Source organism: Myodes glareolus, chromosome 3, assembly GCF_982192425.1.
Source record: "Myodes glareolus chromosome 3, mMyoGla1.1, whole genome shotgun sequence".
Lineage (NCBI taxonomy): Eukaryota > Metazoa > Chordata > Mammalia > Rodentia > Cricetidae > Myodes > Myodes glareolus.
The window spans coordinates 74,373,421-74,390,206 of record NC_142028.1 but is presented as its reverse complement, the minus strand read 5'-3'; the positions used below and the strand labels follow the sequence as shown (position 1 = coordinate 74,390,206).

Sequence of the window (16,786 nt, the reverse complement as noted above, 5' to 3'; positions counted from 1 at the left end):
ATCAGAGGGCATCTGGAAGAGATAGAGAGTTGCACCAGAAGTAGTAGAGAGGGATTTGGAGTGGTGAAGGATTTTTTTGTGAGGCAGAGCAGAAAGATGCTCTCTTTCAGAGATGCCAGCAAGGAGAGAAGTTAGTTAGGCACTATTCAACCCCTCTGAGATATCAGGCTTCCACCCCAGTCTTTGTATCTTGAGTCTTATTTATAAAAATAACCATAGAGATTTAAAGCTAACATTAGTGGCAACAGCAGGGCCAGTGACTGCCTGGCACAGACTTCCCACCAGGCTGTGGCCTAAGTGTCCAGGCCCCGGTCAGAGAAACAGGCAAGTAACTGTGGAGTCACAATTGCTAGCTGAAAGAGCAGAAGATTAAGACACAGTCACTGTGCTAGAGATAAAACAATGTTTGATGCCTAATGTAGTTCACAATCACTTGGATATAGAAGTCACAGTTGCTGCCTGGGACTCTCTGCAGGAGCATTCACAGCAGTTGGCATCCCCTTGCCAGGACTCCAGAAAGCAGGCTTCCACTTGGAAATTACAGTAGGGGCTTGAGTTCACCACAAACACAATGGACAAACTAAGAAGTCAGCAGATTTGGTGAGATACTTGGGAAGCCCTTTAGGAGAGGCAACATCACAATGCAGGGTGCTAGGGCCACAATTCATAGTGCTATCATGTATGGCTTGAAAATAAAAAAAAAAATGATGGCATGAATTACCTGTGATCTTAATGTTGATTATAGTTACTATCAGTTTGGTAATATTTTATCCTTTTAAAGTGGTTTGATAACTGTAACAAATAAAATTTGACTGATAAGATACAAATCTTAGAATGACTCACCTTTGAAAAGATACAAGCTTTAGAAAGACCTACTAATGAAAATGAGAAAAATACTCAGACACAGATAGGGGAATTTAGATAAGAATCTAATGCCCCCATTGCATTGGGAAACTGAAGAGGAGCAGCCTCAGGTTATTACACATAAATAGAATGAACAATTAAAACCCTATGTGAAAAGATTTCTGGATTGATTCTAAAAAGGAAATCGAGACTTTGTCATTTAGCAGGAAGAGATCCAGCAAAAATGGTGGTACCTTCTACCAATGCTGAAAATGCCTCATAAAGAGCAAGTGAACATTGGCAAAGAGCTTGTAGTAATTTTTTAGGAGAGATTAGCAACAAATATTCCCAAAGCAATAGACTTCAGTGTATAGAAAGAGCGAATTGGATTCCCTCTCATGTAATAAAAGGAACACCAATTTCTGGAGTCCCTACATTTTTTATACTGATGCAAATAAACCAGGAAAGGTATGTTATAAGTCAGTAAAATTAAGTAGAGTGGCTCAAAGCCATTATGAATCATTCAGAAATCAGAATTATATGCTATTCTCATGGCATTTTAGATTTTTCAGAAACTCTTAATGTAGTTCCTGACTCTCAATATGCAGAAAGAGTTGTTTTATATATTGAAACTGCTAAACTTATTCCAGATGATTCAGAATTAACTTTTCTATTTATTAAACTATAGCAAGTAATCAGAAATAGAAATCATCCCTTGTCTAAAATACTCATCATATCTCTCATACAGGTTGACCAGGCTCTCTAGAACAAAGTAATGATGAAATTGACCAACTATTAGTAGGAAATGTTTTAGGAGCCTCAGGATTTCAAAAGAAATACCATGTTAACAACAAACATTTGAAGATAAATTTTTATATCATTTGGCAACAAGCTAAATAAATTATAAAGAAATGTCCTACTTGTTTTTTTTTTTGTATAACTAAGCTCCATTTTGAAGAGTTAGAAACTGCTGAATTAAATGAGCCTATATACTTTAAGGATGTGTTGACCTCAGAATGGAAACCAGGATATGTGATATGTTGAGAAAAATGATTTGTTTTACTTCCAAAGAGAATAAAAGCAATGAATACCATCAAGAATGATAAAGATTAGACGCAAACAGAAAAAACCTCTTAATTAAGAAAGGCAATAGTTCATCAAACAGCTTGATCATTCAATCCAAACTAACTTATAAGACTAACAAATACTTTTCATTTGATTAGGTAAGAAAAAATAATTTTATTACTATTAAAAGATAATACTTTTTCTATTACCAAAAAACCATTTTGTATTAACAAAGATATACCATGACAAAAAGAAACTCCTCAAAGTTAGGGTTGGAGCATGGTTTGGATTTTTTGTTGTTGTTTTGTTTTGTTTTGTTTTGTCTTTGTCTTTCCAGGAGAATAAAAGCATTCAACTAAGATCTGAAAACCACCAAACAAATAAAAGGCATCTGAAGAAGAAAGAAGAATCATGCAGAGAAAATAGCCCAAGAAAGAGTAAAATTGGCCTAATGGTATAGCACATTTCTAATAGGATAAAATTTTATGAATCTTCCCAACTATTTGTTTCTGCTGCTCTCTACAAACATAAAAGAAAAAAGATTTTTGTGGTCCTAATTCAATTAAAAATCAAAGCTGGCCTTAGACTTCATCTACTTCTTGTATGTGATTTTGGGTTTGAGTCTGAAACAGGTAACCAAGAATTATGTTTGTATACCCAGATATACTTGATAGACTATGTTCCTTTAAGCTCTCCAAGATCTGTTGCATTATGGCATTTAAAGGATTTAAGTTTACTGCAGTGAACTGTGACCATTCCTAAAAACAACCTTTGAAATCTCCAAAAGAATGATGGAGGTCCACAGTAACTCCTCTGGATTGTGGTAATGCCATTAAGATGACAACACCACCCAAGGTTTGGTTTTGAACTACAAACTGCACAGGACAATTTCAGTGTGATTAGCTGAGATGGTCCAGCTTCACAGACTTCTCCAAGCCAGGACTTCAGATATTCCCTGCATATTCTCACTACACACAGACCGAATAATCAGTGTTATAGCTAGTGTTCTCAGTACTTGAATATTATTATAATATTTTCAGAGGGCTGTAAAGATGCCATCACCTCCAAACAATGAATGGAAAGTTATTTTAAGAATATAACACCCACATTCACAAGAGGTAGGGTGGTTGGATTTTGGTACAAATTTAAGGTTATTTTTGTTAGAACATACTCTATAAGTGTTTCTATTCTTGTTTAATATAATTTTGCATATTTATACAAATATAAGATTGCTTTTGTTCTACTGTATATATGTTTCTATTCTTGTTTAAAGTATTATATCTATGCAGTCCATCTAAAAAATAATGTGTCATTAAGAAATACAAGTTAATATATTTATATTTAGTCATCTATAATAATAAAAAATAATAATAAAACTTGTAGCTATGTTAGATATGTTTCTAAGGTTAAACAGAAATGTATTTTAGATATAAAGTTGGTCTTCAAACACTTCAGATACTTACAGAATATGGTAGTTAAAGTATTTTAATCTAAGACATTTTATAATAATGACACATATCTGCTCCTGGCAGTACTAATTTACTTCAAACAAGGATGACAGATGTTGAAGAACCTCCATGTTGAGTTTGCTTTTGTTGTGGCAAAGTTATCCACTAGGCAAAAAATTGGCCTTGCTTTGACTGTTGACATTATGTGGTCCAAATTGGATGAAAAGGACACAAAAGAAGGTGACTGCCGATATTTGCCAAGACAAAATAGGATTGACAATCCATCAAAATTCCTGATTCATGGAAAGATCTGTCAGATATTCTAGGCCTGTATGCTGAAGATGGATACCCCAATGTCACAGAGGAACCTTGGGTGACTGTTCAAGCAGTCACTTGCTTCTGTCATTTCTATTGTTTTGGAAGTTGTTTGCTCTTCACTTCCTGTTTACTCAGGTAATATTATTTCCTTCTTGGGTCTCTGATGGAGTTGAAGATGAGATAGTTATAACTAGAATTTTTCTTGTTACCAAATTCAGAAAAGAAACTCACAAAAGATGTATAAAGTATATAAGGTTGAGAGACATAAAAGCTTAAATTGTTTATCTAAGGAAATGTATTGAAGTCTACGAAGATATTTTTAGATTGGTAATACAAGTTAGACTAGAAAGTGAATTAGGTACAAAATTTGGACTCACCAAGATAAGATAGATAGTAGAGCAGTTTCTCTGAATTTAACAAATACAAATGGACTCGACACTGAATGCAATCCTTACTTGATAATTGTTCTTATTATATATAGTTTTATTATGTTGGAGTTAAAACTTTCCTTTTTATTTAGACAAATGGGAGAGAGAATATTTGGGGATATTCAGTCACACCATAAACCCCAAGTTTGTTTTAATTTTGAGTTAATTAAATAAAATTAAACCTGGGTCATGAGACTGAGTAAGCAAATAGTTGGCATAGAGCACCAGAGGACTTCTGGAAGAGATAGAGAGACACACTGGAAGAAGTAGGGAATGATTTGGGGTGGTGAGGTTTTTCTTTGTTTGGTAAAAAAGGGATGTTCTTTTTCAGAGAGCAAGTAGAGACAGCGAGCTGGGTGCTACTCAACCTCTCTAAAGAAGTAGAGTCTTTGAATCTCAAGTCTTATTTATAAATAGAGTGATACAGATTCAGTTAAAGTTAACTTTCAGCAACAACAGAACCAGTGCTGTAGAAAGAGAATTCCTACCAGGCTGTATCCTGAAAAGCTGAACTACTGCCAGAGAACCAGCCCAGTAGCAGTGGAGTTGCAATTGCTGGCTTAAATAACAGCAGATTAAGGCACAGTCACTCTACCAAAGATAAAATAGCATATGCCTGCCAGAATGACTACAATAAAATGTGCTTACTGGTGATGAGAGCAGACAGAACCAATGGGAGAAAAATAAACTCAAATGATCCTTTCAATATGTGTTCATCAGGTGCATATCCCCTGCAACAAAACACATAGTGCATTATCCAGCAAGTATGTTATCACATAATTTACACATGTATACTTATGCATGTCCATGCAGATGACCAAAAATATACACAACAGGGATTTCAAAACACTGCAAAAAATGACCTACTGAAATAGGCCATGAGTTAAGAGCCAATCACCTATATAAAGAAGAAAGCAGGGAATTTTTCCTGGGCTACGGCAGTAATATCAAAGAGACTTCAAGTGCTCCTCAGTTCATTTCCTTAATCCTATCCTCTCACATGCTCATTCAACCACCTCATAATGCTGAGCGCCATCACACCAGGTCAGAAGCCCAACATTTCTACCTTCAGTCATGTCAGGTGCTCCATCCTCCTCCTGCCTCTGAGCATCCTCATGTGACTACTGCAGTTGGGTTTTGGAGGTGCAAAGCCATTCATGGCCAGAGGATGCTACAGCAGATCCTGTCTTTCACAAACAAAAGAGTAAAATTCCCAAGACTCTGTCCATTAAGAACTTCAAATTGTCTCTCTGTGATGGAGGAAAGTTCCCTTCAAAACTGGTCAGCACTGCTGTCTCTCAGGTGCAGTTTTCAACTTGAGATCTTTGAGTTTAGGACATTGTATTATTTGTTACTAATACCTACATAGAATGTGGCTTGACACAAACAGTCAGCAAGTTCTTCTATCATGGATAATGAGAGGTATGAGGTTAACCAGGAAGGAATGAAGGGAACAAGATAGAAAGAGAGCAGACAGTGAGGGAAAACTAAAGACCAATTTTGGAATGTATACACAGAGGACCTAGAGATGGGAGGACTGGCTACTTCAGATCTTAAGCTCCACAGATGCCTGGTCCCCACACACAAGCCCATGACTTACGTTCATCTTCCTACTCCTGCATCCAATAAGATGTCACTGAGTTGTGGTATCTTGCTCCTATGGGAAGGAAACTGACTAGGAAGTCCTCATGAGGCAAATGAGTGTAAAAGTGCAGATTCCTAGCAGTTCAATCTCCAGAAAGTAAGCTAATTTTCTGAGAGTGTAAGGGGGCCTGAGTCTCTGGCCTTCTCCACATGGAGGAGAACGGCTCCTGAAAATGTTGCCTATAAGATCCTAAGACACCAATGCAACACCATCGTTTTACCCTCTTCACAGTGGAGTGAACTGCTGGGTTTTCATGGCTCTGCCTCCTATCTTGGCCCCCAAGAGAGCTGGAGGAAGGCCATTTCTGTTCCCATTAGGGATTCCCTGAATGCTCTCAACAAGACCATTACAAAGAAGAGACTCTTGGGGACACACTACAAGAAAATAACACACATGCGGAGGGGTAGTGACCTTTTCGTTAATATGAGCAACTCAGGAAAGGAGATGAACAAGTCAAGAACTGAAATTCTCATTTACTGCCCAAAACCTGAGCTCTGACTGCTAATAAGACCATGTTTGAGTCAGATCCTGATTCCTTCCTGAACTATGTGTCCGTTATCCTAGCAAATACTGCCCTGGGAGGTATTATACAGTCTATCATAAAACATTATCATTGAAAGTCAGCAGCGTCTTACTGTGAGGCCAATACAGGAACAATATACTTTGCTAGTTAAGGTTTCTGTTTGCAATTAAGATGGTTAAAAATAAGTTCCTGTTTGCCCTGTCTCAGTAGATTTCAGCTTGGGTGACAGATACCATCTGGGATCATCTGTGGACTACAAACTTCTCCAAGCTGCTGTGAGCTCTGGACATGCAGAAAGCTGGTGTGCCCCCTTCCAGTTTATGTGATTTCTCCCTGTCTCTTTAGCTAGGTCAGATGCTAACCAGATGCTTCTGAAAAAAATACCTCATTGCCTGAATTCTCCTCAAGGCCTTTGACTAGCATTCCAGGGTTCTAGGGATGTGTCAATGATGCCCTGATTTTAGCAAGAAGTAGTTACAGAAGAATTTCATCTCTTGTCTTCAACAGGTTGGATTATTGGATCTAAAGGAAAGCCCCTGGAATAAGGGATGAAATGGCTACATATAGTTTCTTTTGGCAAACAGGAAAAGTACCTGGTAAAACCAAATATGCCCAGAACTATCAATAGGTAGATTCAATATCTGAAGTAGTCCTACTATATGATTGGGCACTCAACTGGTTTTATGTAGAACAAGGAGGAATTACAAGGATTTAAAATATAATTGTTGTTTTTATAAAAATCCACTTAGGAATAATTGGAGATAATTTGATTGTTTTCCAAGTTGTTGCAGAAAAAGGGGGACCCAAGATGAAAAGTGACTAGTTCCTATTCCCTTGATAACTCTGATGTCAGCTATCACAGGGCATTTGACCCTTCTGTTTCCAATTACTATTATCTCTTTCATCCTTAATACCTTAATTGGATGCATAAATTTCTTTTGGTGCCATTAGGTTCAAGATCATTAGATCCCAATATAGCCAAATGTCCACTACAGAGTCAAGGATTTGTATCCTGTCTCTTTAACTGGGACAATGAACTAGATGCTTCTGAAGACACAGAATACAACTAAAGGAGAGTGTGAAATCAAAACAGAGACAATATGCCTTGCTAGTTAAGACTTCTGTTTGCAGTTCAGACAGTTAAGAATAAGTTCCTATTGGCCCTGTGCAGGATAAGGTTTTTATTTGTAATTAAGAATAAACTCCTAATTTGCAGGCAAATAGATAGATCTAGAAAACATCATATTGAGTGAGGGAATCCAGACCCAGAAAGACAAATATCATGTGTACTCACTCATAAGTGGCTTTTAGACATAAAGCAAAGAAAACCAGCCTACAATTCACAATCCCAGAAAACGTGGACAACAATGAGGACCCTAAGAGAGACATACATGGATCTAATCTACATGGGATGTATAAAAAGACAAGATCTCCTGAGAAAATTGGGAGCATGGGGACCATGGGAGAGGGTTGAAGGGGAAGAGAGAGGAATGGAGGAGAGCAGAGGAAAATGTATAGATCAATAAAATTAATAAAAATAAATGATCTACACATAATCTTTCAAACCATAACATTCATAGCACAAGTGCTCACTAAATATTTTCTTTTGCTACCACCATTACAAATAAAAAATAAAATTAAAAAGAATAAGCTCTTGATTGTTAAATCTGATATAAATGGCAGAACATGTTTTTTAGCCTATGCTAAACTTATGATACCATTCACATGATGTTTATCCTTACTCTTGTACCTTCCCTTTCAGTGTATTTTCTAACAGTGTCTAATAACCAACTCTCCTGGCCTTGTGAACACTTTATCTCTTCTATAAAAGCAGCTTAAGGAGGCCTACATGGGGTGCTCTCTAAAATTTAGGAGACACAACCAGACCGGCTAGTCCCAGGTGTACTCTAAAATAAAGCTTGCTTTAACTAGACAGTCTTGGATTCAAATTACTCTTCACAATTCCCAGGTATAGCAATACCCTGCCAGTGAAGAAATGGAACTCACCTAGGGACTATTAGACTATTAGGAACATAGGAAGCCTTGGTTTCCAGATATACTGACCTCTCAAATATTCTCTCTTAAATTCACTGTGGTCTGGCCTCAACTCTTTCTTCTATGAATCACCAGAAGTAACCTCTTCCCATCTAGGGTTGCTTGGAGGATCTCATAAGATTATGATGAGCACCTAGTATAAGAACTGCTCAACTTTCCATGACCTTGAATGCCATCCTGCCTTCTGTCTGTGTTATTGTTTCCTAAATATTCAAAAGTTGATGATTTGACTTAGAGGTGTTCCCTGACCCTTCATAGGTCACCAGAGTCCTTGATGATTTTAGAAATATAATGAGCTGGGCTAGAAACACAGTCAATATTAAAAGTTAATTAAAGCTACAATTAAAGATTTTGTGTTGAGATCAAAGACATTGTGACTTGGAATGTGACTCAGAAACATAACACCTAACTAGACAGTATATGTGAGACTGAGAGTTTGATTCATAGCATTGACTGATACCCCAAGAGTAAAGGTAATGAATGTTCAAGTCTCTTCAAATTCTGATGATCTGACCACATTTTATAGCAGTCTGTGGCCTAAAGCCTACCTAGTACACTGGATTCATTTGGTGAAATACTATAGAACAACATGTAAGCTCAGACTCTATTAACACATGATGCTGTCAGGATACTGATTTTGAATGGTGTATTTATACCACAACAATCCAAACCAGAACTACCTCAGCCCCTGGCATGACCCCTGCAATGCTAGTGCTAAATATCAGTTGCACACAAGAGACCTAACTATTCTCATTCATATCATTCACCCTCTTTTGAGTTCTGAAGAGACAGTCCAGTTTAGATAAACATTCACCTTCCCTTTAACAGATAAGGAAAATGAGATTCATGGACATAAAAGTGACCTGCCTGAAGGCAGATTAAAATATCAGCCAGATATTTTAAGTGACAGAATAGCTAACCAGATCCTGTCAATCATGACCCTACCTGTCTCTTTCATAGATAAATGAACAGTGACCACAAAGAGAGGAGGGATTTGGCAAGTATGGTACACCCTGTTTCAGAGCATCACCATGCCTCTTGGGTGGAGGCTGGCTCTGCCATGTATGTCACATGCTTAACCATCTAAGCTCATAGCTGCACCAGAAGTCTAACCAAGTTCTCTGCTGATGCTGAGAGCTGATCCTGTTCCTACAGGTCAAGGGACCATCCCAGAGGTCAGCAAGAGGTAGACAGAAAACTCTAGAGTTTCATTTTGACCCAGGTGAGATCATAGGACTCAAGGTGAATATGGTGGGATCTGAAGAGGGAGGAGCTAGCTGCTTTTCCTTTTCTAACAAACCAGGGACTCCTTAATTAGCCTCCAGCCGATTATGTCTCATTGAGGAACCATGTGGGAATTGACTCATTTGGTAAGGTGTGTACTTCAAAAAGTGTTCTGGGTTACTGTCTGGAGAAGGAAGCTGAAGGGAATAGCAGGAGGTTGTGATTTTGAAAGAACACTGAGGGTTTTGAAATGGTCCCTTGGGGCATCACACTAAAAGTCACAGCTTACAAAGCATTTTTATGTATGTTTCCTCACCAGGTCCTGACAGTAGGCCTGTGAAAGAAGGGTCCACATTTCACAAATGTAAAAGCTGGTGACAGACACTAAGCCTTAGCCACAGCCAAGAATAAGAGAGTCAGTGATGCTGCTTTGGGGCAGTTTGCTCTACTCTGAGTCAAAAACCCTCTGAGGTCAATATCTCCAACTCTTCTTCATAGTCATAAAATCCAAAGTCTCCTTTCCCCCAAAGAAAGTGATTCTCAAAAAGGTGGGCTACTATGGGAACCTGAACATTTCAGTGTTTTACATTCCAGCTGTGGACCCTACCCATCACCCTAGATCCCCCCTCCCACCTGTACATTCTATCCATCACCCAGGATCGCTCTTCCGCTTTGTTCTCTGAGTATTTTAAGGAAGAATGTGTTGCTATCCAACAATAATTCATCTGTCACAATAGTGGCTTCTGTGTCAGGACTATCATAAGTCCTGGAGATTGAATTTCAAGGCATAATCTTGTATAAACCAAAAGATAGACACACAGATCTGGCAAGCCAAGGGGATGTTGATTAAATAATAAAGGCTACAGTAGAAACATCAGACACTAGATAAGGATGATGGTTATGATTGTGGTAAGGATAATATATGATGTGGAATGCCTTTCTGTGTGCTGTGAATATGTTTTATACAAGTTTGCATTCTAACCAGCAATGGATGAGTGTTCCTCTTACCCCACATCCTCTCCAGTATAAGATATCATGGATGTTTTGATCTTAGCTATTCTGACAGGTGTAAGATAGTATCTCAGAGTTGTTTTGATTTGCATTTCCTTAATGGCTAAAGATGTTGAAAATTTCCTTATCTTTTGGCCATTTGAGATTCTTCTGTTAAGAATTCTCTATTTAGTTCTGTATTCCATTTTTTTAATTGGATTATTTGGAATTTTGATATCTAATTTTTTGATTTTTTTTATATATTTTAGAGATCAGTCCTTTGTCTGATGAGGGGTTCATGAAGATCTTTTCCCATTCAGTAGGCTGCCTTTTTCTCTTATTGATTGTGCCCTTAGCTTTACAGAAACTTCTCAGTTTCAGGAGGTCCCATTTATTTATTGTTGCTCTCAGTGTCTGTGTTACTGGGATTATATTTAGGAAGTAGTTTTCTGTGCCCCTTCGTTGAAGACTACTTCCCACATTCTCTCCTATCAGGTTCAGTGTGGTTGGATTTAAATGTTAGAAGGAGGTCACTTGCTGGTTCCCAACTGCTCAGCCCCGAAATAATCACATAGAAACTGTATTATTTAAATCACTGCTTGGCCCATTAGCTTTAGCATCATATTGGCTAACTCTTACATATTACTTTAACCCATTTCTATTAATCTGTGTATCACCATGAGGTTGTGGCTTACCGGCTAAAGTTCTGGCATCTGTCTCTAGCAGCAGCTCCATGACTTCTTCCTGACTCCACCTTTTTATCTCCCAGTATTCAGTTTAGCTTTTTACCTAAGTTCTGCCCTGCTATAGGTCTAAAGCAGTTTCTTTATTCATTAATGGTAATCACAGCATACCAAGTGAAATCCCACATCACCTCCCCTTTTTGGTTTAAATAAAAGAAGAATGTTTTAACTTTAACATAGTAAAATTACATATAACAAAACTGGTATCTAGCAAGAATTACAGTTACAATGTTTACATCTACTTTATCTTTTATTATAACTAAGGAAAATAATAACTATTCTTCAACTCCATCAAAGATTCAAGAAGGACATAATATTACCTAAGTAAACAGGAAGTGCATTGTGAGCAACTTCCAAAACTCTAAAAATGACAGAGATATCTTGCTGCCTGGACAGTCACCCAAAGTTCTTCTGTACCATTGGGGCATCCATCTTTAGCCTACCAGCTCATAGTATCCAGCAGACTTTCCACAAAGCAGAAAATTTCAAAGACAGTTCTGCCTATATTGACAGTTTGTCAACCACTTTCTTCTATGTCCTCAGAATGCCCAGCAGACTCTTTCATGAAGCAGGAACCCCAAAGCATTATCTCAAATTTAGGCAAGTTCAACAGTCATTCCTCTGCAGGTCATTCATGTCCAGTTCATCAAGCAGTCCGGACAGGAGCAATTTCTTGCCCAAATTGCTAACCAACTCTATAAGGAACCCCTTTGATGTCCATCTTCCGCTTGAAGTTGATTGGTGCTGCCAGGAGCAGATGTGTATCATAAACATGAAAAGTCCTAAGATCTTAAAACCCTGTAAATGCCATATTCTGTAGTCTTTGAAAGATTTGAAGAATCCCTATCCATTTGAAGTACATCTCTGTACATCTAGAAAATCTAACTAACATGACTTCAAGCTTGACTATTATAGATGATCTCTATTAACTTATATTTCTTAATTATACATTATATTTTAATGAACTACACAATCACAATACCTTTATCAAGAGCATAAATATACATATAACAAGATTAACCTTAAATTTGCATCAATAAACCAAGATCCATACCAAAACAAATCTCTATAGCATATCTGCCTTTAAATACAGACAAACATTTATAGACAATATTTTGGAATTTGGGTATAGCTCTGTCCAAACTTCTTCCTGCTGTTTATTGGGAGAAGTAATTTTTGAGGGGTGTTCAAGGTGACCTTTCAGGGGGTCTTGGTCCATCAAACCATATTAGTCTGGAAAGATTTCACAGGTTCTCATCCTCTGTGAAACAAAAGAAGAACCTCTTTTTCAATGCAATCCTTAGATCCACATTTTGAAATCAAGATACCTTTAACATATATATGTTGGTTTAGGTTAGCAGCCCATACAATGAAATGTCTCTCTGTACTTGGCACATTCAAGTCAAATAATTCAAATAAAACACAATAATATACATAATCCAGACTCTCTGTGTATTTTCCATCTTTATGTGGCTTATTTAATTTTACTCTCTTACTTTTTAATATTTATTTTATTATCTTTACTCCTTTAATCTATGATTGTACTCTCTCTCTTTAAAGACTTTGTTTTGTTTTGTTTAAAACCATTTATTTCTTTTTATAACTCTCTATACTCTTTTTCTTCTCTCTCTCCCAAGCCTATGTATATTTATCCAACACTTTGACTCATTTAGAGGTCTTTTATGTCTTTATCTATCTTATTGTGTATCTGTAATTCTTTACTGCCCAGGAGTGCATCTTAAAATGCTAAGCCATTCTAATGAACTTAAGCAGCACCATTGTTAGGGGAAATATGGCACTACCTACAATATGGTAGAGATATTTGCTGCCTCTGAGAGCTATGCTCATAGCCCCACTTGTAGGCACACAGCCAGTCTATGTTGTCACCAAGCAAACTGTAGCTCTTTGATTGCAAACACCATTCAAATGCTCTGTAGCTGGACCTTCTGCCTGAAAGAGTCAGAGTTTGTGATAGCAGCAGGGCCCAGAAAGCTGGCATTTCAAAATAGTGCAGCTTTTTTCTTGCTGCCACTGAATCAAGAAGACCTCTCTTAAAGGAGCCATGCCTCTGTTTGCTTCTAACAGAGCCCACCCAAGGAAATGCCAATAACAAACCACACTTAACTCTGTTCTTTTGTGTCTACAATTTTTAAGTTTTCTCGGGTTTTACATGAATTTAGTCCACTACGTTGGCATGCCAATTTGTAGTAAAGACACCAAGTGTTGGTTCCCAACTGCTCAGCCCCAAAATAATTACATAGAAACTGTATTATTTAAATTGCTTCTTCACCCATTAACTCTAGATTCTTATTAGTTAACACTTACATCTTAATTTAACTCTTACATTAATTAATTTAAATATTTTTATTAACCTGTATATCACCATGAGGCTGTAGCTTACCAGCTAAAGTTCTGGTGTCTGTCTCTGGCAGGAGCTCCATGGCTTCTTCCTGACTCTGCCCTTCTTTCTCACAGCATCAGTTTAGTTTTCCCTGTCTTCCTAAGTTTTGCCCTGTTATAAGTCCAAAGCAGGTTCTTTTTGGACTTGAGTTTTGTGCATGAGGATAGATATGAATGTATCCTTCTACATGTTGACATCCAGTTATACCAGCACCATTTGTTGAAGATACTTTCTTTATTCCATCATACAATTTTAGCTTCCTTGCCAAAAATCAGGTGTTCATAAGTGTGTGGATTAAAATCTGTGTCTGATGTGATTTAATTGCTCAACCTTCCTGTTTTTATGCCAGTACCAAGCTGTTTTCATTACTGTCGCTCTGCAATAGAGCTTGATGTCAGGAATGGTAATGCCTCCAGAAGTTCCTTTATTGTACAGGATTGTTTTGACTATTCTGGGTTTTTTGTTTTTCCATATGAAGTTGTTGATTTTTTTTTTCAAGGTCTGCAAAAAATTGTGTTGAGATTTTGATGGGGATTGCATTGGATCTATTGATTGCTTTTGGCAGGATTGCCACTTTTATTATGTTGGTCCTACCTATCCAAGAGGATGAGAGATCTTTCCATTTTCTGGCATCTTCTTTAATTTGTTTCTTCAAAGATTTAAAGTTTTTGTCACATAGGTCTTTCACTTCTTTGGTTAATGTTACCCCAAGATATTTTATATTATTTGTAGCTATTGTGAAAGGTGATGTTTCTCTGATTTCCCTCTCAGCTTCTTTATCATTTGTATATAGGAGGGCTACTGATTTTTTATAAAGATTTATTTATTACATATACAGTGTTCTGCTTGCATGTATACTTGTAGGCCAGAAGAGGGCACCAGATCTCATTACAGATGGTTGTGAGCCACCATGTGATTGCTGAGAATTGAACTCAGGACCTCTGGAAGACCAGTCAGTCCTCTTAACCACTGAGCCATCTCTCCAGCCCCAGTTACTGATTTTTTTGAGTTGATATTGTATCCTGCCACATCACCGAAGGTATTTATCAGCTATAAGAGTTCTGTCATAGAGTTTTTGGGGTCTCTTATATATACTATCATATCATCTGCAAATAATGAAAGTTTGTCTTCTTCTTTACCAACTTGAATCCCCTTGATCTCCTCTTATTTTCTTATTTCTATAACCAGAACTTCAAAAACTATGTTGAAGTAATATGGAGAGAGTGGATAGCCTTGTCTTGTTCCTTATTTTAGTGGAATCCTTTTGAGTTTCTCTCAATTCAATTTGATGTTATCTGTTGGCACAACCACAAAGATTACTGACATATTTTCATTTAAACTGTACTGTAATCTATTCATTAAGACTGTCATCTCCGTTTCAAGAATATTGCTCCCAGTTATTAAATAGTTATATTGGATTAAATGCTCAGTGTTGTTTGCATACCAAAAAGACACTCTCTCTGTCTTAAACATTGAGCATTTATGCAATGTTCACCTAAGATTCAACAATCTACCTACCATATCTATCATCTTGAGAAATGCTCTCTTGATGTTCCTTAGGCTGTAGACCATGGGGTTGATCAGGGCTGAGAAAACATTATAAAAAAGTGAGATTTGCTTGTCATGCTCAGGGGAGTAGCTGGAGTTGGGCCTTAGGTAGATGTAAGTGGCTGGAATATAGAAGAGTGTGACCACAGTCAAGTGGGAGGCACAGGTAGAGAAAGCCTTGCAACGGCCCTGGGTGAATTTGATCTTGAAAATAGCCAGGGCAATATGAATATAAGAGGTTACAATGAGGGAGATTGGGACAACATTTATCTAGAAACTCATGGCTAGATCCACTATTTCAATAAGATGAGTGTCCATGCAGGCCAAACTACGTACTGAGGGTCCTTCACAGAAGTAATGGTTGACTATGTTTGGGCCACAGTATGGAAGCCTCATGGTGAAGAAGGTGTGTATCAGAGAGAAGAAGAAACCACAGACCCAGGTTCCAGCTGCCAACCGTATGCACAAGTCCCAGGTGAGGATGACAGTATAATTCAGTGGGTGGCAAATTGCCACATACCGGTCATAAGCCATGACCACAAAGAGGATACACTCTGTGATTGCCAATGCACCAAACATATACATCTGAAGCCAACATCCAGCAAAGGAGATGGTCTTGGATTTAGCAAGAAGATGCACCAACATCTGAGGAATAGTGGTGGTGACACAGCCCATATCCAACACGGCAAGAGGACAGAGGAAGAAATACATGGGAGTGTGGAGATGTGTGTCCAGGCAGATCAGAAGAATAATGAGACCACTGCCCAGTACTGAGCTCATATAGATGAGAAGAAACACAATGAAGAGGGTGTTGTTTGTCATAGGGTCCCTGGAGAAGTCAAGCAGGATAAACTCAGAAACCCAGCTTTGGTTCTGTCTTGGAATCATCCAAATCACTGGGCCTGTAAGAGAATCACATTTAACAACATGATACTGGATAAATCATCGGCCAGCAAGATGGCCTCTACAGAGGTAGGAAAGCTGGAGTATTTATTCCAAGCATACTGCTCAGTTTCTGTGTACTCTTCCCAAGTTACCCAAGTTTTGTGACCTCTTGATGCCTCAATCTCTTCATCTATAAAATGAGGCTGATAAGACTCATGTCTGGCATTACTGTGAATATCTAAAGTAGTTTACAAAGCTCCTAGAAACACCATGTAACACATTATATGCTGTATGAACATTTACTCTCTCATACCAGGTATCCCCACAGTGAGAAGCTACCTACACCAATTAAAATGATGAAGGCTGGGTTCAACAGAGAGACCCTGCCTCAATGAATAATATGGAGGGAAACTGAGGAAAAATCCCATACCAGTCTGGTATGGGAAGTCCTTCTGTCCATGTTCAGCTTTCATTGGTTAATGAATAAAGAAATGACCTTAGATTGATAGGGAAGAAGTTAGGTAAGCAGAGAAAAGAGAACTGAATTCTGGGAGGAAGAAAGCAGAGTCAGAGAGACACCATGGACCCACTGCTGGGGATAGATGTTCTGAAACTTTGCTGGTAGGCCACGAACTCATGGTGATATACAGATTAATAGAAATGAGTTAAA

At 37.9% G+C, this 16,786-nt stretch overlaps 1 pseudogene; it reads right to left on the bottom strand.

Moving 5' to 3' along the window:
* Window positions 1-15,174: 15,174 nt before the first annotated feature.
* LOC148122693 (olfactory receptor 2A12-like) lies at window positions 15,175-16,119 on the bottom strand (annotated as a pseudogene).
* Between the last annotated feature and the right edge of the window lie 667 nt (window positions 16,120-16,786).